General features: G+C 37.9%; 1 protein-coding gene across 5 annotated transcripts in view; it reads right to left on the reverse strand.

Annotated features, from left to right (window-relative positions):
* The window catches only part of ptprea (protein tyrosine phosphatase receptor type Ea), a 170,391-nt gene that overhangs the window by 75,362 nt on the left and 71,123 nt on the right, over nt 1-23,906 (reverse strand). The window lies entirely within an intron of this gene.

The raw sequence follows: 23,906 nt of genomic DNA on the forward strand, positions 1-23,906 counted from the left end.
CTTTAATTGTTGTTGTACATTATGCAACAACACAAAATAATCCTGAATTCTAAAATAAAAGGGGGGAAATAGCATGATGTTCAAAATTTACACCAAAAAAACATATAAAGTGTACTAGTGAATAGCTGTAAAACGTGTGACTCAGGAAATTTTCATGGCTTTTGTTTAATAAACAGATGGTGATAAGCACAAAAGCTCCGTTAAGTTTCCAGCCTTTAATTGCTAAAGAGTTGAAAGGCACTGTGCCATTTGCAGGTAATGGTTAATAAAAATTTGCTGCACATCTTTTAAAAAGGTCTTTAAACCACAAGAGCAGTAGAGCAGAATGTGGTGTGCTTTATGAATAAAAACAACACATACACACAAACACACAAATGAGACCATCCAGTGTGGTTGTTTTCTAAAGTCCCGTGTAATTTCTAGCAGGATAACAAATTAGTCATTGTGCACAAGACAAACCACACGGAGCAGAGGAGCCCCATGGGGGAATGCAGACTCCTTGCATTAAAAATACATATCCTGTAATGTATATTTGTTTCTCTGTTTAAGCTCCGGATGCAGAGAGATTGTTAGCAGGGAGGATTCAAAACAACATGTAGTTTAGTAGCAGTTAAGTAGATGTTTGTGTGAAGAGCCGCCCACAGACTGGGTTTGGCCTACAAAGAAAAGCACTGTGTGATACTCAATTCTTACACATCATTACCATGATTTCCCCAAACTCATCCAACTCTTAGAGCAGCAGAGGAAATAATGATCGATCGCTGCCTTTGACTGCTGTCCTTTTGGCTAATACACAACTATCCTCCTGCATGAGTAAGATATGTGGGTGGATACAAGAGGAAACAGGCTGTTAGCACATGTTGCTCAATTATCATCACCATATGGAGCTAGCACCATGTCTCCAAGACTTGTGGTGTGTTAATGAAAGAAGATATCAACAGCTGCTGAGTAAATCATATCCACTTTACTGATGTATATCAAAGTCTGAAGACATGGAGCTGAATTTACAGTGTTTCCTCTGTAATTATTAGGAGTGATGGCCAGCCACCCCAACATGACCCCCTTCTATTCCAAAAGAAAGGCACAAGATGGAAAAACAGAATTTTCCCGTGCCGTTTCAGCAGAGAACTAATGTCCTGAGCAACATCTCTGCTCTGTTCCTATCGCAGGCGATTTTTTTTGTCTTCAACACCATAGAGCTGAGTCCCTCTGACACGTTGTTCCCTCTATCACATCAAAGAACACTCTACCCTATCAACAGAACCTTCTGTGCCATCAACAGAACTCTCTGTCCCATGAATAGAACCCTCTGTCCCATCAACAGAACTCTCTATCCTATTAACAGAACCTTCTGTCCCATCAACAGAACCCTGTCTCATCAACAGAACCCTCTGTCCCATGAATAGAACCCTCTGTCCCATCAACAGAACTCTCTATCCTATCAACAGAACCCTCTGTCCCATGAACAGAACCCTCTGTCCCATCAAGAGAACTCTCTGCCAATCAAGAGAACACTGTCCAGCAACAGAACCCTTTGTCCCATCAACATAAAACCTCTGTTCAGCCTCTGTCCCATCAACAGAACCATCTGCCCCATCAAGAGAACATGCTGTCCATTGACAGAACATTTTATAGACAACTCTGTCCCTTCAACAGGACCCTCTGTTAAATAACAAAATAGTCAATCGGCTGAATACAGAACCAACTGTCCCATCGACAGAACCATCTGTCATCAACAAAACCCAATACACCCTCCAAAGAACCATCTGTTCCATCAACAGAACACCTCAGAATGCTGTCCGTCAACAGTACTCACGTTTGCAGAGATATTCAGCAGAAGAGGATTAAATATTTTGTAAGACTTTTTAAAATGGACCTTTATTCATTGTATGTTTTGTCTTTCAATTAAAGACTTTTTTCTGGTCACATATTCTGTCATCGAAGTAAAAAAATACAGTGTAAAATCTCATCTTATCATGTGAGCCCAAATCTCGTCTCGGCTCATGAGATAAGGGTCTCGTCACACCCCTAGTTATAATGTGACACATTTACCTTAATTATTTTACACTATCAGTTTATAGAAAACTATAAGTAGACATGTAATTTTATTTTGAGGTCTTATATCGCCCCTTCCTCTAAGCCACCAGGTGGGACCAGGCCACCATTGCTAACAGAACAATCTAGGGGAAACACTGGAAATGATGTTGTGCATACCTGAGTAGGAATTCCTTTGTCTTGCTTCAGCCTGTTGCAGCCAAGCAGCAACCTCTAGAATTGAGAGATGAAGCCAAGCAATAACACCAAGTGCTTCTCCAATTTCAAATTTTGCTTCTCTTTGTTTGCACAAATGAAAGTTGAATAAGTTTGCTCCTCATAAAATGAGATGGGCTGTCTTGTCTTTTCCTTTAAAAAAAAAGGCACCTTATCTATTTAAACATTCACTTAAAACTGTTAGCTGCAGCCCCAGTTTTACACTATTTTCAAGACTTTAATTACCAACAGACAAATAGTTTCTGCTGCACCAATGTGCTTACCTCCATATTTTTAGTTAACAATGTCAGGTCTCTTGCCACAAGTGCAAGAGACCTTCAAGTAAAGACAATTAAAAGATGAAAATGCTTTACATGCAGATAAGCTGCTGATTATGCCTCAGAAGTAAGAGAATGCTAAAATTAAAGCCAGTTTGCATGTGTTTAGCATTGTTGTTATATTTTTTGGAGATTAAATCATTGCTCGACGAATAATTTTACTTTTAGGAATAAAAAATAGAAATAGTGTGGCCACTGTCATACAATACAAGCACTCCCTTCCATAAAACGAACAGCTCCATATGTGTGAATCTATGCTGGCATCAAAGCAGAGAGTAATTATGATAAACAAATATTCCATCATTGTTAATGAATGGAAATAGATCTGGCATTGTCTCTGGCTGAGTGTAGAAAAAAAAAGGCTTTGGCAGTGTTTGGGAGAGTGTTATCCTCAACAGTTTGCTTTCCCAGTGGGGAAACATATTGTACGACCAAATGCTGCACGGATTAGCAACGTGGAGCAGTTTAGATTTGTTCAGTGGAAAACTGGAGTAACAAAGAGAGCGTGGCTGCGGCCCTTTAACCAGTGCAATCCAGCTGTGTTTTCACAAATAACATCAGTTAGCATTTAAAGATCAGATCTTCAGAGCTGAAGGTCGACATGGCAAAGTCATGGTGTTATGTTGCATGTATTCTCTTACATACTTGAATCAATTCAATCCCCCCTAGAGGACCAGGAGGGCCATGCCTTTAATATCGTCTTCTCAAAATTACTATTCATGATGAAAATACCTTGACGTGATGTCTTTGTGTGTGACAAGGGCAGAAGCAGACGTACAAATTGTTTTAAGTGTGTAACAATATTAATCACATGCCAAGGACAATTCATTTTAGAGGAATGAGGATTTTATTAGAGCACTGACATCTAGAACATCTTTGATCAGCGTAATCAAAACGGAGCACCCCATTAATCAAACAGTGCCATAACAGCAGGCATAAAAATCACCCTGCTTCTAAATGAATGAATAAATAAACACCGGCAGCCAACTAGACAAGTCTCTGTGGGTTAATTTTTTATACTTGTGAACTCAAAAACCATGAAAGAACTTTTTTATCGTCAATGACAGATGAAATTTTAAATCAGTCAAGAAGAGTAGTTGAGCATTTATTGCAGGTTGACAAAGCTGCTTCAGTAAAAAATACTTTTGTCTTCTCAATGGGATTGTTTAACTGTAAAAGTGTTGAATATATAGAGCTCTTTTAACACTCTCCTTCCATACAAAACTCAGAAAATTTGACAACTATTTCATGGGAAATGTCTTCATAGGTTTTATCCAACTTAGTGACTAAATCTATACTTAAAATGCATGCTTACATGTAATGTCCTATTCGCACAGGATTAGCATTACCTAAGTTTGAAATTGTCACACAGGATGCCTGTAGTTTTAATCCCGTGCAAATAGGGTAAATTACCTACAATATTTCAGCGCGGACATAGGCCCGCTGGTAATACTAATCCTGTGCGAATTGGCATCTATGCAATTTAGGATGGTAATTATGATTTTTTTACAGTCCATGTGGCTTTTTCTGCTCCTGTTACTGATCGGAAAAAAGTGGACATTGTTAACAAAGTTGTGAGACATCCATCCATCCATCCATCTATCCATTTTCCATACCACTTATCACAGGGAAGTATTAGTTATAAATAGTGCTTCTCTCAACTAAGATAAGTGACAATTGTGAATAAGCATGTTAAGCATTGCTTTGCAGTTATTTGCAAGTGTACAGAACTACAATGTTTACAGATACACTTTTTCCCTCAAACAAGTGAGTTAAAACACAACTATGTTCAAGCAGATGTAAGATGGGCTCAAGACAAACCTAGTCGATCCATTGCATCACAGGCCAACATAGACACTCACTGCAAGATAGCACAGTCGCTGTGTGTTGCTGTTATTACAGATACCTTGGAGAGCAAAGAGTGTGCCATTTAACTTTATCCTTGTGCTTCTTGTTTATCACTGATACGAGCAAGCAATGTCAGTTAGTTACCAGGCTGTTCTTTAGTGTCAGAGGGAAATGTGCTGATGATGGGACTCAATCTTTCACATTTCACTCTGCTGTGTTATTTTCATGTACCCACCACAGTGACCAGTAGTTTTAGCTATGGGCAGCATTGGTTTTGCCATTTGGTGATGATCATGTTGTAAAAATCCAGTTCATTGCAGAAATTCTAGCAGTACTGGTTCACATATGCAGCTTACACTTAAAACTTAAGGGAGCTCTTTAAGAAGTTCTCAGTAGTCTTTGTGCTTGTGTGCACAGACCAGTAATGTGACTGCTTGAGTGGGAACTAATGACCACAGAATATTTATTGAATTTACCTTTAATCTCTTAACTGTTGCACATGCATGGACCAAATAAGCCATACCACAAAGTCTGAGGAAACAGTTTGCATCTTTGACTTTCTCATTTCACTTTAGCGATCAAAATAGGGCCTGAAGAGCCTGAGGTCTCACTGGCTGCTGTGTGAGGCTTTATGAATGTATTATTAGACTTGACTGCAGCACAACTGTCCTTACAATTTTGCTCTGTAGTTCCTTTTCAATGTTGAAGCCTAAAAAAAATCTCATGTGACCACCCAACATGTTCCCCATAGACCCCGATTCCACAAGAGATGTCTTTAAAACTGCTTCTAGATAGCTCAAAGTGCAAACAAGGACATTTCTGACTCTTCCATGGAGGTTTTAAATTTGTCAAAAATGCCCTCAAGCTGATGAAAGCAGCTTAAAAATCTGCTAAGTGTATGAGCTCAGGAGGGAAGAAAAAGCCCTACTGGGCATATTTAGTTTGTCTGAAACCCCAAGGTAAACCTGATAGTCACAATAAACTTTTGAATACACTGGGCAAGCAATTTTTTAAGGACTTGAGATGTTCAATGCTCCTGATGTTTTTATTTTACCTGAAGTGCCAGATAGACTGTTTCATACATTGTATATATTCAATCGCGTGGAATATATTTCACATTCATCTGGGAAAGCTCCCATACAAAGTGTTTGAGACTTTCAAGAAATTCTTGGAAATGAATGGACAAACAATCTGTCACATTCATTAAGCGCCAATCAGAGCTACAAGACAAAATGAGGTAGCAGGCACGCATAGCTTCAGTAGTAATGTGAAGTCAGCAGGCAGGTGCTGTTGTAGTTTAAGAACGGTGGAGCTTGTTGGGGAATAAAACTCCGAGACCAGTAGGGAGATGTGCAAAAACATGTCCGCCAAGAGAAGCATGCTGTGTGCCTCTTTGCTCTTGATTTAATAAAGCAATGTGGATCAGTTCTAATACAGCTGCTGCTATACTAAAGCTACATCCAAGCTAATCACTTTACTGTGGCAGCCATTGTTCCAGCACAACAAAAACCCTACCCATAGCTACCACCTTGTGTTCCTCAAATGAGTGGTCAAGGCCATTTTCAGACCTGGCACAGTCATTTCAGATTGGAGCTTTGCAAGATGGATCTTAAATCTGGTCAATCTGGGCAATCCATTTGCTTTGCTTTTCATTTTTATTTCTTTAGTTCCTGTGTCCATAGACAGGGCTTTTTGTCATGGAAACACCCACAACCTCAGTTTTAGAGCATTTCTCACCAGTGCTTATCATTGTTTGTAACTTCTGCTAAACAGGACTTTATGAATAGCTCAGTGGGATTAGTGTTTTCCAATATTCAAGGATCTTTACATCAAATATACACCTGACGACTGTATCCTTAAAAAGAAGCGTCAGATAGGTTCCCTCCTGCCATTGTTGTTGACAAGGCTGATATAAGAAGTCCCGCCCCTTCCTGATTTTGATTGGCCAGTGAGGGAAAAGTGACATTGACACATCTGTGCAACACAGATAAAACATATATTTTCAACTGAAAGAGCTGTGAATGCAGTAACGAAAAAACAGCTGGGGGCAATTTGCATCAGGAGTGCTGAGCACTGAAAACACTTGACTTCACTAGTTTGGTATTGAAATGTGCACTGTCAGCACAAAGAAAATGATCAACTCTCATCACTGCTCTACAGCCAGAAAGAATATTTAGAGTTTTATTTAACTCACATTGTTTTGAATCACACTGCAGTTTGACTTAAACAGTTTGACTGACGAATCGCCAGCCCTGTCCCAGTAGGGTCAAGCCATGGCGCGAGGATACTTACATGCACGCCCTCATAGTTTTCCAAATAAGCCTGACAGCATTAACAGGAGTTCTGTCTTCACTTTTAAAGCACCTTCATACTCAGGCAATGGTTCTGCAGGTGTAGCTACTTGTAGCTACTTATAAATTCATGTGCATGGAAATTTGCTAAGTGCAGCTTACAATTTGGTTGTAAATAATATTTCTCAATTCCAGCTGAATTCTACCTTTAAAGGCTGCTATTTGGAAAGTTTTTGCAAAGTTGTTTGAGTCCTTTTATACTTAATCACATCCAGCCTTTTATGGATAGTCAGTTCTATCACACAGTAGCGAGAAAAATGTCCTCCTCCTCCTCCCCCACTCACTCATCACTCCAGACTACCTTCAACCTTGGTCTTTTATACGACCCAGGTCAGCTGTGATTATCACCCCATACATTAGCGCTTTATGCTCTTTGCCTGTGCCTTACGAGCACATCAGCATGCAGGACGCCATGTCAGCTAACCTCTGACCATGGGCTGAATGCAGCATCTAACAGCACTCATTTAGACACATTCATCACAGCCACACAAGAGCCTTGACACTATAAAGCTTCACATAAAGTTGGAAGTTAAAGCGTGCTTTTGATGAAGAGATCTGAACCGACTCGCCTCGCTAACACAAAAAAAGACAGCACAGACATTGACTTAGCCACCATTAACAGCCTTTGTGATGCTATGAGCGCACTTTGAATAAAACTTGAGTTACTTTCTCTTTACAAATAAGCCCTGCTGTGTTAAACTTGTGTTACTGTTATTCAATATCACAATGAAATACATGCTACTTCTGAATGAGCCGTTGTCTGAAAATGTTTATTGGAGTCCCTCCAGTGCCTTCAAACTGCGTCGTATTACAGAAAGCACAATGAAAATATTGAAGCGCTGACATGATGATCACACACAACTCCGTGTGTGGCAGCAGCCTTAGAAGAATGAATAGGAAATGAGCTGCTTTAGTCGGCATCCATTATTCATTAAGCACTGTACTTCTACATGTCAACAACCTTTGTAGTGACACCAAAGCATTATTTCTCTCCTTCATTTACTCTCTCTCAACAAGTCACACCCAGCTTTAGCCTCATATATAATCATCCGAATAGAGCCAAACTCCAATATAACACTTTATTTGGTGTAAAACAGTTAAAGGGATATGAGCCGACACTAACGTTGGTGAATGGTTGTGGATTTTTATGTGGTGTAATAAAAACTCACTGCATGTGCTGATACATGGCATGGAAAAAAAGTGACACTTGCAAAGGCTGAAACATAAGTCGCTAAACCGGCTGAGACCTTGATGCATCTCTCAGAAAGCCTTCAGAGTTTATGGTGCAGCAGAAATGAGGGGAGATAATCACTGTTTCTATATGCACCATTGCTGTGAGAGACGCAGCCACACGCCTGCTTCTTGGGAATCAATTAAAGGCTGCTTTACATTTTTGTAGCCAAGCAAGAAAACTCAAGTTTAATTCTGCTGGAGAGGATTTTTTTGATCAGACATTAATTAAAAGTTCCCCATGAAGATCCTGGCTTTAATGTTACAGCTCACAAGGTTAGACCACTAGCAAAACCAAAGCAAGTGCTAATAATAATAATAATACCACCTTACACGTTTGGACCCACATTTTAAGGAGTTTGGTGCACATGTGAACAGGGATAGTGACCAACACCAGTCAAAATAGTACCAAAGCATGTTAGCTCCCTTAAATCCTCTCTCTTTCTAAAGCAGGTATGTCAAACTTACTCACAGCAGGGGCCAAATCGGGAATTTGGGTCAAACCTGAGGACTGAACAGGTTCACCATTAAACCATAAACTGTCAACCTCTAACCAGCAATGAACTATGGGGGAAAAAAAAACCTTAGCACTGATGATAAACGATAATAAGATTGAAAAAAGTCAACATAAGTTTAGACTTAAAACCTGAGATAAAAATTCCAACTTATTTACTCAAATGGTCAAAACGTAGCACTTAAAATCCAAATAATGTTTTTAAAATGCAAATATATGAGACGGAAAGTTGAAATCATGATTTCTAATGGTCAAAACATGAGATTAAAATTCAAAATTATGAGTTTTAAAGGTCAAAATATTACTTACAAATGTAAAATTGAGAATCTAAAATGTCAAAAATAAGATGAATTGAAAAAAGTCAAAAACATGAAATGAAAAGTCCAAACCGCAATGCAATATTAGAATATGAAATGAAAACAGAAATTTATTTCCCATATTCTTGACTTTTTATCTTACTGTTTGAACTTTTTACATATTCTCATTTTTATGACTTAACAAGGACATTTGTAAACAGGAGGAAGTCTGCAGACGTCATACCAGTGGGCCAGTTATAATAAAAATAAGATATGATCTGGTTGGCCTGGTGTGACTGGATCACGGGCCAAAATGTTTGAGTCCTAATCCTTATTCATCTAAAGTGTGGACAGTAAAACGTCACAGTTGTCAACACAGAGGCAACAAGTTTAAACCATTGCTGATAATTCATTAAAAACATTTAGTCAGGGTTGAAAAATTTAAGAATTCTTGGTTGTGATTTGCCATTTGTGAAGTGTTGGTTGGCCCTGATGCTGGTTGACATCCACAATATTAGAGGGTGTTTAGTTTTAGTTTTACTCTATGGATACTTAAAAATAGGTGGGTATACTCTGTATATACCCTGCACACTATTGTGTGCACCAACTCTAGCTGCGTTTCTATTACCCTTAGAAATGCACAAAATCTAAAAAGCGCAATAATAAACTTGTAATGCAAACGCCTGAATTTCAATAAGACCTCTAAAATATTGCTAAAATTTTTTAGGGCTGACAGCTTCCATTTGATTGGTCGATTGGTTGAAAAGCTTTTGTTCGACCAAGATCACCCTGGTCAGCAAGCTCCTTCGAAAGTCTTATGTTCATCTAAGGATCATTTAGAGTACCAAGCAGGTGCAGTAAGGAACCTGTATGGATAAAACTGGTCCACAACGAGGTTATTTTGAAAATTTATTTATTTATTACCTGAACGACCAGTCGACCAGTTGGCGCCTGGGTGTGATTTTGGTCGACCAAGTTTTTCTTTGGTTGACTACAGCCCTAAAGATTTTATGCTGTCATGAGGAGGTTTTTCAGATATTTCGATATATAAATATCGCAAAAGTGCAATGGAAACTTTTTTTCCACAAGTACACGTCACAGGGCAAAACAAACAGTGTCACATGACCATTCACACCGAGACAACATGGTGCGGTACATGTGGACAGAAGAGGAGACTTTTCTTATCATACTTATACCCTTATACGTGACTTTGCCTCTGAACTATCATCTGTTGCGTTCGTCTTTTGTTCAAAATTATCAAGACAACCGCTGTAGATTTAATTATAACCATGTCAACACGCAACAGGCTTTGGGCGTCCAGCTTCCTTGCAGCGAAGTCTTGGGAAATAAGATTTTGTGAGAATTGTAAGTTCATGCCCAAAACTCCATCCAATTGAAACACATTCAAAGCGCAATTGTACTCAGCCAAAATTTAAGAAATATGACTTTTATTTTGCAAAAAAAATGTCATGGAAACGCAGTTTCTGTCTAGAGTCTTATTCCTCTAATAAAGGTGTAAAAATTAAAATAAAATCTTCATATTTTCTTCAAACTAACTGGTGACTATAGAAATCTTTGCTAAACATAAAGGTGAACATGAGCAAGAGACCAAAGCTTTATATGTAGCAGCAAAATCTGATTGGACTGATGAAAATCAGCCTTAGAAAGAACAGAGGACAAGGAAACCTCCGTAATTCCAGGAAGTCATGTTCAACAGTGAGCCTGAGTTTCACACTATTTACATCATCTTTCAACTCCACAGACACTCGACATTATCGTCAACATCAAGCTGTCGAGGAATGTGTGGGTGTGACGTCTCATGTAAGATGACTGAGTAACAGATTCATACAAAGATCAAACAAATAGCCCTCAAGGAAATCCACAATGGCATCACTTTCTTCTTCCCCTTAGCTATCGAGGTGATATTAGCAAGCCTGTGGGTCTCTTTGCTTTCTACAGAAAATGTATTGTTTGCTCTCTTCTTAGTAATCCAGTTGTATAAAATGAAGTTGGCTGACATATGTTTAAAGGAGATGTTTGCTTTCACTTCAGTAAAAATCAGGCCACATAGCACGGGGAGTTAATCTCCGATGGGCTCCACCCTGCTGTCCCTGAGCAGGTCAACAAATTAGGTTGCCATATTTTGCCCCAAAATGTTTTTTAAGAGTTCTTATGTAAAATCACATCTGTCACCACATGCCCTTATAAGCAGCTAATGTTAAGTACAGGACTTTGTGCCTTTTTTTCCTCTGTATCTACAGGCTTAAACGCAGACAAAAGCACGCAGATCATAATGGTCTGAAAACAATGTGTTTCTCCTCAGAGACTCATAAAACAACTGCAAGGTCGCCGCTCAATCTCTTGTAATGTGTCTTTTAAGAGCTTTGTGGTATACTTTGTACTGCGCTCATGTAGTGACTGACAGAAATACAATAGAGGAACTATGTACTGCCTGGAGGGGGAATACACCCATATGACTACTGGGCAGCTTTTGTGGGGTGACATCATGCAGCACTTGCCCAGAGACTTTTATTCAAAACAGAAGGGCTTATTTTAGTGGTTCCCAACCTGCGGTTTGGGATTCCCCAGGGGGCCTCGAGATAAGTCTGAGGAGTCGCAAGATGATAATTCAGAAAAACAAAATTTATCTTGCATGAAATTACTTCACAGTGCCTCGCTTATCTGAGACACTACAGCTGGAAAAAGACAATCCAGGGATACAGAGAGGCTAAAGCATGTGATACATTAGACGTCATGACATTTTTAAAGGTGCTATTCAAGAGAAAATGTCACTATCTGAACTCAGAAATTTAAGAAACATCCCCCATGGTGTCATAGCTCAAACAGAAGCTCTTCTAAAGCTGTGTTTCCACCAAGTGCTCTGGTTCTGTTTAGCTCAACACATTCAAAAGTTGGAAAAAAAATAATCTGTTCATCTACATTTTTGGGCACTTTTCTATTGGGCATCAATTTGACCTAAAGAGAGGAGCCACACTGACTGCAACCTGATGTTTAGTTGAGAGAATCATCACTTCCTTATGTCTTTATCAGGTTGTAACAAAAGCCTGACTTCTAAAGTCTTAGATGGGAAAAAACTTGTCTCAGGTAGTGACATCATCGCTGGAACAGACTTATCTGTCTGCACTGGGCACCAATATTGTAGAAAATCCACTCCACAAAAGTAAATATACTGCTTTTGAGCAAATTACACAACAAAGAGTGAGCTCTGCTCAAACTGTACATCTACCTTAAAAAGATTAAAATTCCTCCCTCCCAATGTCTTCCCCTATCACCAGAGCTGATCTGGAGTTGTCTATTTTTACCTTTTTGACCTGAGTTGACTCCGTAGTCAATACAACAAACCCCAAAGCAGAGCGGTGCTGAATAAGCCAGGTTTTTTATGGGTTGTAGCACTATCAAGAAATGACAGATTGATCAATTTTCCCTCCTTATAAAAGTCATCACTCTCTGGTGTCTACTGTGCTTATGCTTACTTTTATCTCAGAGGAACTTCCAGTGCCTCTTTGAACAGATGGTGGGTGACGCACTGCACAGGGAGAACCTTGATCTCCGTCCAGCTGTTTCAATACTGCAGCGACCCAGCTAAGACTTAAACCCAGCTGATAGTAAACAAAGACAAATCTTGGACAGCTGGAGTTTGTTCATATATCAATCACAAGCCTCAGCGATGCCTTACTCGCCATCCCCAGCAGAAGCCGTAGGCGTAGCAGAGTTTGTGTGTTTGTGTGACTGAGAGGGAGGGCTGCAGGTAGCAGTTTGCACAGCTGTACACTGTCCCCACGGTGGCCATGTGTTTATTAGAGCCTCTTCTGATGGAGACACGCCCTCGCTGTGTCACAAAGTCCAGACTCAATGTGAGACTACGGGGCTTTCCAGATCAAACCCTCTGAGAAGGAAGCAAAACCCAGCTAGCACGCTATGATTCTGCTTTTTGTTTTCAGTCATAGTTTAAAAATTCAGTTTCTGCCCCAAGCATCCCTTCAGATTCGTCATTACTTTGTATAAAATCCCTGATCAAACCAAAGATTTGCAACAAGATGAGTTGAAACTTGCAACTACTTGCTGCTCTGCAATGATCTGAAAGCCTCTCTGTTCAACTGGGGGAGACGATGCATTGTCTCTCTCTGCTTCAGTGTTCACTTCTACTTTTAATGCCTGTCTCACATATAATTTTTAATGTGTAATATGGAAGAGATCAGTGAAAGTGAGTAGCTACATTTACAATTCTGCTTTTTTCAAAAAGCCTCCAGACTGGGGCGTCTATGGGTGCTTACGTGAAATATCCTGGGGGTTTAGGCAAATTTACGTCACAAGCTTGAAGATGGAGATATGCAATCTTTTGTCAATTTCTCCCTTTTATTCCTGGAAAAGCTTTGTTGTCTAAGGGAATTGACGTCACCTCCAATAAGCAGAGTAAACACAACTAAGACTTTGTTTCGACTCAGAAGCAGCCACTAACACTACTGTGTTCTTGGTAACAACAAGTGAGCCTTAAGGATTGATAGACATCAATCTGATATGCTGATATTTTAAAACTCATTTTGGCTGATACCTATATTTAATTATATTTTTTCCACTGTAAAAAAATGCAATTCCATCCTGTATTACAAATATATATTTTTTAATATTGGTAGTCTTTTTTTTTTAGAAACTGACAAAACATTTGATTTTTATCAGAAATGAAGGATGTATTGTTTTGTTTTGTTTTGTTTTTTTTTTCAAATACAGCCATACACTAATGAAAAACTTACAGTAATGTATTTTGGTTACATGCTACATGTATTCTTAACAGTACAGCCAATAATAAATAAACAGCAGCAAAATAACCTGCTGACAACACAGTGACACCTACATCTCCAATAATGGAGACAGGACACCTGCAGAGTGTGTGCCATGCACGGGATACTTGGCACACAGAAGTCCGTCGTTGCTTTTGCCGTGTTTCACGCACTGTCACGTAGCTCAACGTGCGCGTTCTTTTTCTCTGTTTTCCATATCAGAAACATGTTGTCAAAAGTGAGAACCAGAGCACTCCAGAGCTTTTTAAACATGAATCCTCATCTATCCACTGAGGCAGTGAGGCTCAACATGCTAACAGGATGGACACTTGATGTCCATTTATCCGTGGTGAAGCTAAAATGTTTAGCTTTAACGAGGAGCTTCTCTACGTGACTGGAAACAAAGTTTTGCAGTTCAGGTAAGGCTAGAAGTGCATGCTAGGTATAACATTGTGGGGCTTTAAATGCATCATTAGACCGCAGAAGCCTGTTTATTCTACCAAGCTTAAAGGCTGATTATCAAGAGCTGTAAATTTAATGATATTCCCGTTCAGCTCCTTACCTTTGGGTGGGGGCTGCTGTATTTTTTAGCTTTGTGGAATGACTTAAGTAGAAACTGCTGAAAGGTTTTCCCTTGCACGGAGTTTTGTCGTTCTTTATCTTAAGAAACTCCTTGTAGTCGTCAGGGTGACAGTTTTAAGATGCAAATTAAACTGGTGGTTTAAAGGCATGTTGTCGAGCTCCTCGCATCACATGAACTTTACAAGCGATGCAAACAGCTGCTTTGCTGTCTTGTTCCCATACCTCAGAATTCTTCCACAGACATGTTGAGTTTGTTGTTGGCGTCATCGCATGCGATTAATTATAACGTCACATTATCAACCATACAGATAGGCGTAAATTTAATTATCGCCCGATACGGATAATTAACTTTATAAGCTATTGTCAGCCGATACCGATACACTGTCAATAATATTGTGAATCCCTAACAGACATATCCTGTGCCATGCATCTGAATCAAAGGCAACACTGTTAGCCCGCTTGATTCAGGCTGCAACGGCTCATTTTACACAACTGCAGCCGTCCCCTACAATGAAAAAGTCCAGTTTCATCATGAGTCTTTAGTCCTATCTGGGCTTCAGTGTTGTTAGCAGGGCTGAACAGTATTGGAAAAAACACTGACATTGAAATTTTTTACTTTCAGTGATAAAAAGTGAGTTTTTATTAATAATAAAGTAAATCAAATCAGAGCACATTTATTTAATTTAAAGCAACAATTCTATATTTTTTCTATTTGTCTCTTTTAAGTCTTTTTTACAGATGTGCAGCACTCTGACAGCAGCAGAAACCAAACTCGGTGGATAACTTCACAAATGGTGCAAATGTGTCTAACAACAATAATACAGTAGAAGAATCACCAGAAGAATCTCAGCAGGGATCACTGCACATCGAAACACAACTAAACTCATATAAAACACATAAACACTCTGTCCAAGGGCTTCACACCCCCCCAGATTTGACATCACAGTGGTTGGAGCTTAGATCAGTCGACTCTACAGAGCTGAACTAACGCTGTTGGATCAACACTGTCTAAAAACTCCAACACTGAAGACCAATTTACTCAGAATAAGGTTAAAGTTACACTTTGTGAGTTTAAATCAACTCTGGAATGTTTAGCCCTGAGAAACCAACACTCCCGTTTTTGCATTGTACCACAGCTGTTTTTAGATGTGATGTGGAATCATTCTCTTGTTACGTGCCACTGTGTAGTCAACAGAAGAGAATTGTAATCATGTAAAATTAATGTTACTCTGGTGAAATCTTACAGATGCAAAAGTCAAAGCACTGTTTTAAAATGAACTCAAAAAAGTATGAGTGGTACTCAAGGAAAAACTACTCTTACAGTAATCCAACTAAACATATTAGCTACTTTCCACCCGTCTGACAGTGACTATGACAGCACTGAAGGAAGAAAAACAGGTGGATGGAGTGACTCGTTTCTTCATAAATATCACAAAAAAACTTTGTTCCTTAAATGCCATCAACTACTTCTAATGACGATCAAAGTTATTATTTGCCGACCTGACTAGGTCCATGTTTGTAACTTGGGATTAAACCAATACTCACTGTGTTCAGCTGCAGGGATTTGAAAACACTGCAGCCACACATGAAGATTAAAAAAATAATAATAATTGGCACATTCATAAGACCATATATTAACAACCATCAGGATGAGGTGCTGCTAAAAGCAGGGATGTACTCAGCTAGAATGCGTAATTGAGTGTCTGCCTGGAGCATCATACAGGTGTATCTGTGATGGCAGTGGTATCAACTATAGCCTTAACCTTTTGACATTCAGGAGACTCTGGCTACACAGTCTAACTGCTGATGGTGATTTCAGATGGATTTTAATGCAGATTAGTGAGAATGATGTGATAACTGCACATGTACTATCAGCACTGCAAATGAAAAATGATATATCGCTCTGTTGTAGTTGTTAGGCTAACAGAATGTTTAATATGATAGTATAACAAAAACAATATTGACATCTGTTTCAACACCTATGTAAAATTTGAAATCCTAGGCACCTAATATTGTGTAATTATTTTGTTTTCACTCACCAACAATTGTGAGCAAACTTCTTTACATTGTTTAAATTGCACAAAAACATCGGCAACATGCATGCATCCCAAAAAAATTCCATAAAGTATTTGTGTAATTCAGACAGTTTGCGCAACAGTCAACCTGTTATTTTTGATGGATTTATTCCTCTCTTGCACACCTGTCTTATGAAAAAGTATTGTTTTTTTTTTACAGTTTTTTTTTCTTTTATTTATTAAAACAAAATATTTTACTGTTTAAAAATAAATATATATGTATGTTATTGAATAATATAGATAAGCTTACTTTGTTTAGTTTTTAATCCAACTTCCCAGCTAGGTTAAGGGTTAAATTCTGATCTCCTCACACTGAATGCCTAATAATACACTTTATCATGACTAAATCATTGAAGCATGATGCCAAAAATCCAACGGCAGACTACGGGCCTTGCATTCTGTAGCCGCAAGCACAAACAAGCCTACGGTTGCAACATGCTGCAGCCTAATGTGCTTAAGCAAGCCTCCACTAAGGCAAGCAGCAAAATAAGTTGAGTGGAAATGCTGTTTGAGAAGATCTCTGATTCCTAAGCTGTTCTTCGATGGAAGCATATTTCTCTCATGTCAGACCAGGCTCATGGATGGTGGCCTTGACTCTGTACCAGTTAGTTCCTTCTCTGCTTATTTGAGAACAAAAGAAAATCACAGAGGAGAGTGTTGTTGCCCAAAGTAAAAATCTGAGGGTTTCCAAGATTTGGAGAGTGGCAGATAGAGAGCTGGCAGGCTGAGCTGCAGGGTTTAACTCCAGGTGGGAGGCTTTTTCTCTTTTTTTCTTAAACTTCAGGTATGCACAACGCCTCTCTCCCTACACTCACTGCAGCTTTCATTAATCACCACATCTGTTTGTTTCCTACTGCACGCCCACACTTAAATAAAATGCACCTCACAGGCTTTCCAATATGCCATTTTACACTTCTAACCATAGCAGAAACACTCAATAAGATTATCTTGGCAGTGTGTTAAACAGGGATTAAACATAGGTTGGAAACAATGGCTGCAATTATAAACCTGTTGAACATTTGCACCATTTGATTAAGAGACACAAGAACAAGCAACTTCTTATTTGTTTGATAAATTAGCTCTCCCAGTGAAATGTATCATTGTTTGGATACACAGTTATTCACCTCATTTATATCCAGGCAGCGATTAAACTCTCAGTGCAGGTTTCGAATACAAGCGGCAACTCTAACGTGATGAAAGTCAAATCAAACTGCCTCCAGCTCTCAGCAGTCAAATCTTATTTCTTCCTGAATCCCGCCACATTTTCATTTGTCTTGGTGAGCAAAGACTATTTGTTTGTTTCACTGCATTTTCATTTAAACTTCAGCCACAGCTAATGCCATTCTACCCCAGGTCTTAACGCTGTAATTGGAATGGGGTTCACGCTGAAATACTAGAGACAAATGCTGAGATGAAGGAGAAGTACAGACACAATCAAGGTGAGGGATCATACATCACGAGGCTGCTACATAAAAAAATCTTCAATATATTGGACTGAAAATAAAGTCATAATTTCACTGTTCCCGGAAAATGAAGTTGACTTTGTCTAAAGTCAACAAGCTGTTTCCACTTGATAAATTCTCTGTGTGGTTTAAGAATTTTAGATGACAAAATAAAGTCTTCTGTTTTAAAGGGGTACCACAATCACCACTTTCTGCATTTAAATTGTCTTCTACCTTAGTCTACCTGGTCCTGTCAAACACAGTCAAAGACATAGTAGGAATTTAGCAGCAATAATAATATTAGCACAGAATTCCCCATGTCACTGTATTATGGACAACAGGATAGCATTTAAACTTCACAATATATACAGGATTTACTGTATGTATAGCACAAAGGATGTATCTCATATAGGCTGATATTAGAGGCAGATAAAGTCAGAGAGATAAAGAGGGAGCTGAAAGCACTAAAGACAATTCATCTCAGATGCTATCTATTTTATACCCTGAAACTTTTTAAATAAAATCAGATTAAACTTACATTAAGGATTATGGTAAGATTTATGCTAACTCTAAGAGTACACGGTCTGCTTACAGGATATAAGCTTGTCCTCCATTTAAAACATTCTAGCACAACAAGCATAGCTTACGCAGCTCTGTTTGCTGCATAAGCTACCTGGATGATGTAGCTAAGGCAGCTACATAGCTAACTTAGCTAAGGCAGCTAAAGGCAAGCTCACAAAGCAGCTATGTTCTCTATGTAGCAACATTAGCTTTAGCTAGGTTTGCTAAAGCTAATGTGGCTATGGATAATGGAGCTATGTAGCTTCAGCTAAGCTCACAAAGCAGCTATGTTCTCTATGAAGCTACATTAGCTTTAGCTAGGTGTGCTAAAGCTTATGTTCCTAAAGCTAATGTGGCTATGGATAATGGAGCTATGTAGCTTAAGCTAAGCTCACAAAGCTGCTATGTAAATTACACAGCTAAGTTCTCTATGTAGCGTCATTGTCTACATTGCTACATTACCTTTAGCTACATTTGTCAAAGCTCACATTGCTAAAGTTAACTTAGCAACATTGGCTAATGAAGTGACTTGGCTAGTATAGCAATAAGAGTTTTAGCTAAAGCTTATGAAGCTAAAACAAACCACTGTTCATGTAACTACTTCCAAAACAGGTGTATACTTAATTTACTCCTGGATTAGACCCCTGATATTTTACCTTTACTTTACTTTTTTAAGAGTAAAGGCTGACTAAGCCCTCAGTGAATGATCAGAGAAGCATCGTATATACATCGGTGTTACTCAACCCTGATCAACCGAAGAGCAAAATTGTTGGGAAAATATCTTTGCAAGAGCCACAACCAAATCTAGGGCCTGGGGGGATTCAGTAATTACTAAACTGAAAAAAAAACAATGTATGTATTAATCAGTGCAGGGAAAGCTTGGTTTCACTTTTCATTGTCATCATTTTTCTTTTAACTGCAGTCAATAAAGATAATTATTATCCCCATTGTCGTCTTTGACAGATGGAAGTTTTTGTTTATTTGACAAAAAATCTGTTATCCTCTGTTCATTCTAGTCTGCTAGTTTGTTAAAATACCAGCTAATCTATAAGCAATTATAACTAATTGATCTTAAAAGATTAGTCTAGTATGGTTAATATTGAAGATAAAGGTTAAAAGAAATAAGTGAAAATAGTGTATTTTACTACAAAATATATCATTACTGAATTCCAGTATTTGGATACTGAAGATATGATGGACAAAAGGTCATATTTTGAACAAATATCCACTTCAAACTGAGTCATGTGACTTGTAGTGGATCGTTATTGATGTGAAAATGTCTTTTTTTAATTCCTGGGTGGATAATTTTACCAAGTAAGACTTCAAAGAGCAACAAAAGAGTGTCACTGGGCTATGTGTATAATTTTCTTGACTTTTCCATAGATAAGCTGTGTGTTCAAGAAAAAAGCTGTCGGAGTTTCTTTGAAAGCAAAACTGATGTGAAATTGTTCTAAAATCTGCATCGAAAAGGCTTGAAAGTTCTCTATCAGCTTTAATATTGATGTCAATATTGATCTCAAAAACAAAGAATCAGTCAAGCTCTACCTATAAAGTGCATAACTAATATTCTCTAACACCTTGTCAGTATCTGATTTTCACAGTGATGCCTTAATCAAAGTTTCTCAGGAGTAAAGGCTGTCAAAGCTTGCTCTCTTGTTAATGTTCAGTGAAGCGCAGTCTCTGCGGTGTCTTGGTTCATTTAGCATCTGTTGATCTCCCCTTCCCTTTACCCAGAACCCTGCCATGGACAATCTGTAGCAGAGATGCTGATCTGTTGCTGGTTCTGACCTCTGATCTCCCCAGGGCGAGACCTCTCCTGTGAGAATTAATCCTGGGTCCAATGGTGATGACATTAAAAAAACCAGGACTTAATTACAACGTCTGCAGCCAACACTTCAGAGAGCTAGCCAATAGGAAAGAAGAGTAAAAATCTCAAGAAAATGCATAAAATAGCCATTTTAAAAGTCTTCACCTATACAGCACCAATGTAATTTTATTTATATGTTGAAGTAGTTCAACCGAAGACCACAGATTAGCAGCCAGAAAATATATTCATTGTGGTTTGTCAAACAAAAAAACAACCCAAACACAAAAAGGAGTGAAAATAAGGAACAGGAGGTGGGATAAGGACAGAAACTCTTAGCGCTTGATCCATTACCCAGATTGACGCACCAGCTCAATGTACCGCTGCAGGTTGTCAAACAGAGAACCTTCACATTAAAACAGACACGATAAAGGATATATTTCAGATGAAATTAAGTGAATTTAATTGGCAAGTCCATGCTGAGCAGTGTACCAGCTTCAGCTGGAAGAAAAAAAACACACACACAACCGTGCGTGCCGTGCGTAACGGACAGGTAAAGCCGTTGTATGGGACTGAAAAATGACAGCAAATTTGACGTTTACCACAAGCCACATGATGAGTCGAGACGTAAAAGACGACACGAGGACATAAAGCAATCTTATGACTCACCTGGGTGGCTTCGACATGAAGTCCAGAGCGCGGATTGTGTTGGTGAAGGCGAGGCGATGCTTCAGTGTTGCCGCCTGTCACCGAGGAAGGAGGAGTTTGTGTTTACTCCAACATAACAGAGGTGGCTGTCAGCGAGCACAAGGATAGAGGTGCTGTTCGGTGAGGAAAGGGCGGCACATAGTGGTCATAGTCGGCATTACACCAGGGGTGCCTTACAGGAAGACGAGGATTATTTTGGCGTTATCTTTTTTTTTATTTTTTCCCTTTTTCTTTTTCTTTTTTTTTTTTTGTATTACGTTTCACGGAAAAACAACGACGGAAGTTTTTTTTTTTACGTTCTCTTTTTTCGTTTTGTAACCCCATGCATCTTTCCACTTAAGTGACAGTGACACAATTTATCTTTTTTTCAAAATTGTTATTATTTTCAATCTATTTCTTCCATCAAGGGTCCTGATTTACATATGAAATTTATTTTAATTGATTCGAACAGAATATTTTTTTAATAATGTAATAATTTATTTACATAGCCTAATTTATCTTTTATATGATGTATTTAATTTACCCCCCAAAAAATCTAAATTAAATTAATTCCCTCTATTTAACTTCTCTCTTCCTTTTTATATTTTATCTGTAGCAGACATAACTCACTCTTGTTGGCATTTCAAAAACTTTCAGAAAGTTTATTTGATAATATCATTACATTTTAATTTAATTTACTTTTAATTATTTATTTGAATTCTTTTTTTTAGTAAGGGTGCACTCATTGCATTTTGCTAATATCCAATATGCCAATATTAAAAAAAAGGATTGTAGACAATATCGACACTAATATTTAAATGTAGTAGCAACTTAACAAGTTTCAGCACTCAAAACACACTTTCAAGTGTAAGGAATGCTGATGAATAGAGAAAAAGACTTTAAATTGAGTGAGTTGAACTTACTTTGAAAAAAAAGATGTGGTAAATAGTTGCCTAAAAAATAGCAAGTAAACTGACGTTGATTTTTGTGGGTTAAAATAACTTTTAAGTGTGCTAAAGTAGTTTAAAACTAGTTTATTTAGGTGTTCAAAACTGGGATTCAAATGCTAATTTGAGTGTTACCCTCTATAACATACTTTAATATTGAACATCAATTCCACTCAGGGTTGACCAACTAAAGAGCCTACAAATGACAGTAACTGAAAGGTGCACACTGAAATAGGAAGTACTCCATCATGTTCATTATCAATTCTGTATTGTGGTTGGGACTTTTTAACTCAGTCACCAACAGTGTAACAGTGTCTCATGCCCAAAAGCATTCTGGGAAAACTCTGCAGATAAAGGAATGATTGTCAAATAGTTTGCGCACAATGACAGAAATATTTGAAGCCATTGAGTACTTACTTAAAACTAAAACTGTGTTCTATTAACTCAGGAAAATAAGGTTGAAATAGCTATTTGGGATTTTTAAGTAAAAACAACGAACTTTTTTACTAATCCTCAACTGTTCAGTCTTACAGTGTAGCTGATGGCTCACCAAGTTCAGCCTTCAATCCACTCAACATTAATGCCCCTCACACTGAAAAAAAATTAATCCGGGCAAAAGTAAATTTAACTTAATTTAAACTTCAATATCAACAATAAAAATCCAAGTTTCTAGCTTGACATAAGGACACCTAATTTAGTAGTCAGTTTCTTTTGTTAAAAATACAAGACACTGTGATTTTTTTCTTAAACAAGAATAATGTAGGTAATGTAAGCCAGTCTTCCAAAGTTTATCCATAACTAAGCCTGACTTTGTTACCGTTACTCAGTTTCATTCTGTTTCAAAACTACAAAAAACTGCATTATCCATGAATCAGTGCCCCATGTGATGCATTGTGGGTATTTCAAATGAGCGACAAATGGCTTTTCTAACAATCAGGAATAGATGATCTGCTAACTGAAGACATGGCAGTGATGATAAATCAGATTGGTGGGAAACAATCTGAGGATATGTAGGCAGAATTTTCCCATGATGCCCTGGGGCAGAGTGTTTCTATGTGTTTAGATATGTTTCAGTGTGATCAGGTGAGTTTAGATGTTGAATGTTATACAGAGATCACTGCTGGGATTCCTTTGTTCATCTTTGTGATTGATTATTGTTGCTTTTGATGGTCAACACTTTTGCACCATGAGTGAAAAGAGGACTTCCTGAAAATGAGTTTGACTGCCTGTCTCAGCTTTGAAATCAAAATTTCAACCATTCTCTGATAATTTAAATAAGGAAGTAAAATGAAGAAGGTGTGGAAACAAATGCAGAAATTTCCCTTGCAAGCACTGTGAAAGGTGTCTATAATAAACACCGCCAGTGAGAGGGAATCATAAATTATAGAAATTAAATTATTGTGTAAAACTGCATTGGAAGTATGAGTCATTTTTACAAGTTGAGTCCACTGAAACTACATTTATTTAAAAGAAAATATTAAGTCAAACAAAGATTAGTCTTGTTGAATCTCCTTCAAAATGTAAGTAAATTTCACTTTTTTTTTTTGTTTGTTTTTGTTTTGTTTTGTTCTTGAACTTAAACAGAGTAGTCGTTTTTACAACGATTTATCTGGCTAATCTACAAAAAAATGGATGGAAAAAGTTGCCTAGATTTTTCTAAATAGATTGGGCTGAATATTTTTATCAGTGCATAGGCGAATTGTTTGAGTGCTTTTTACTTAAAACTCAAAATGAGGTCTATCAACTCAGAAAAACAGTGTTGAAATAACTGTTTTTTTTTAAGTAAACAACACATTTCTTGAGCCAGCTTTTACTGTTCAGTTTTACAGTGTAGTGAAAAAAGTTACACGTTCTTCTTCAGTATTTCAATTGTTTAAAGCAAGTAAACTTAAGTAAATCGAGTTCTTTTTGCTTTTATGGCCAAGGAGAACAAATAACTTGTTTATAATAAGTGCAGGTTGCAAAAAACTGAACTCTGTTTTCAAGTAAAATTTATGTTAGTGTTTACAGTATGGCCTATAGTTACAGCTGAAAAAGGCAGATTTTTATTGTCAAAATATCAGTTATAAAGATCTGCAGAATTTTCATATTTGCCAATAGGATAATTCACTTTTTAAACCAATATCTGCTGATATCAATATCATGCAGATAATATCATGCTGCCCAGATTTTTATTATTCAT

The sequence above is a fragment of the Cheilinus undulatus genome, linkage group 20, assembly GCF_018320785.1.
Source record: "Cheilinus undulatus linkage group 20, ASM1832078v1, whole genome shotgun sequence".
Taxonomy (NCBI): domain Eukaryota; kingdom Metazoa; phylum Chordata; class Actinopteri; order Labriformes; family Labridae; genus Cheilinus; species Cheilinus undulatus.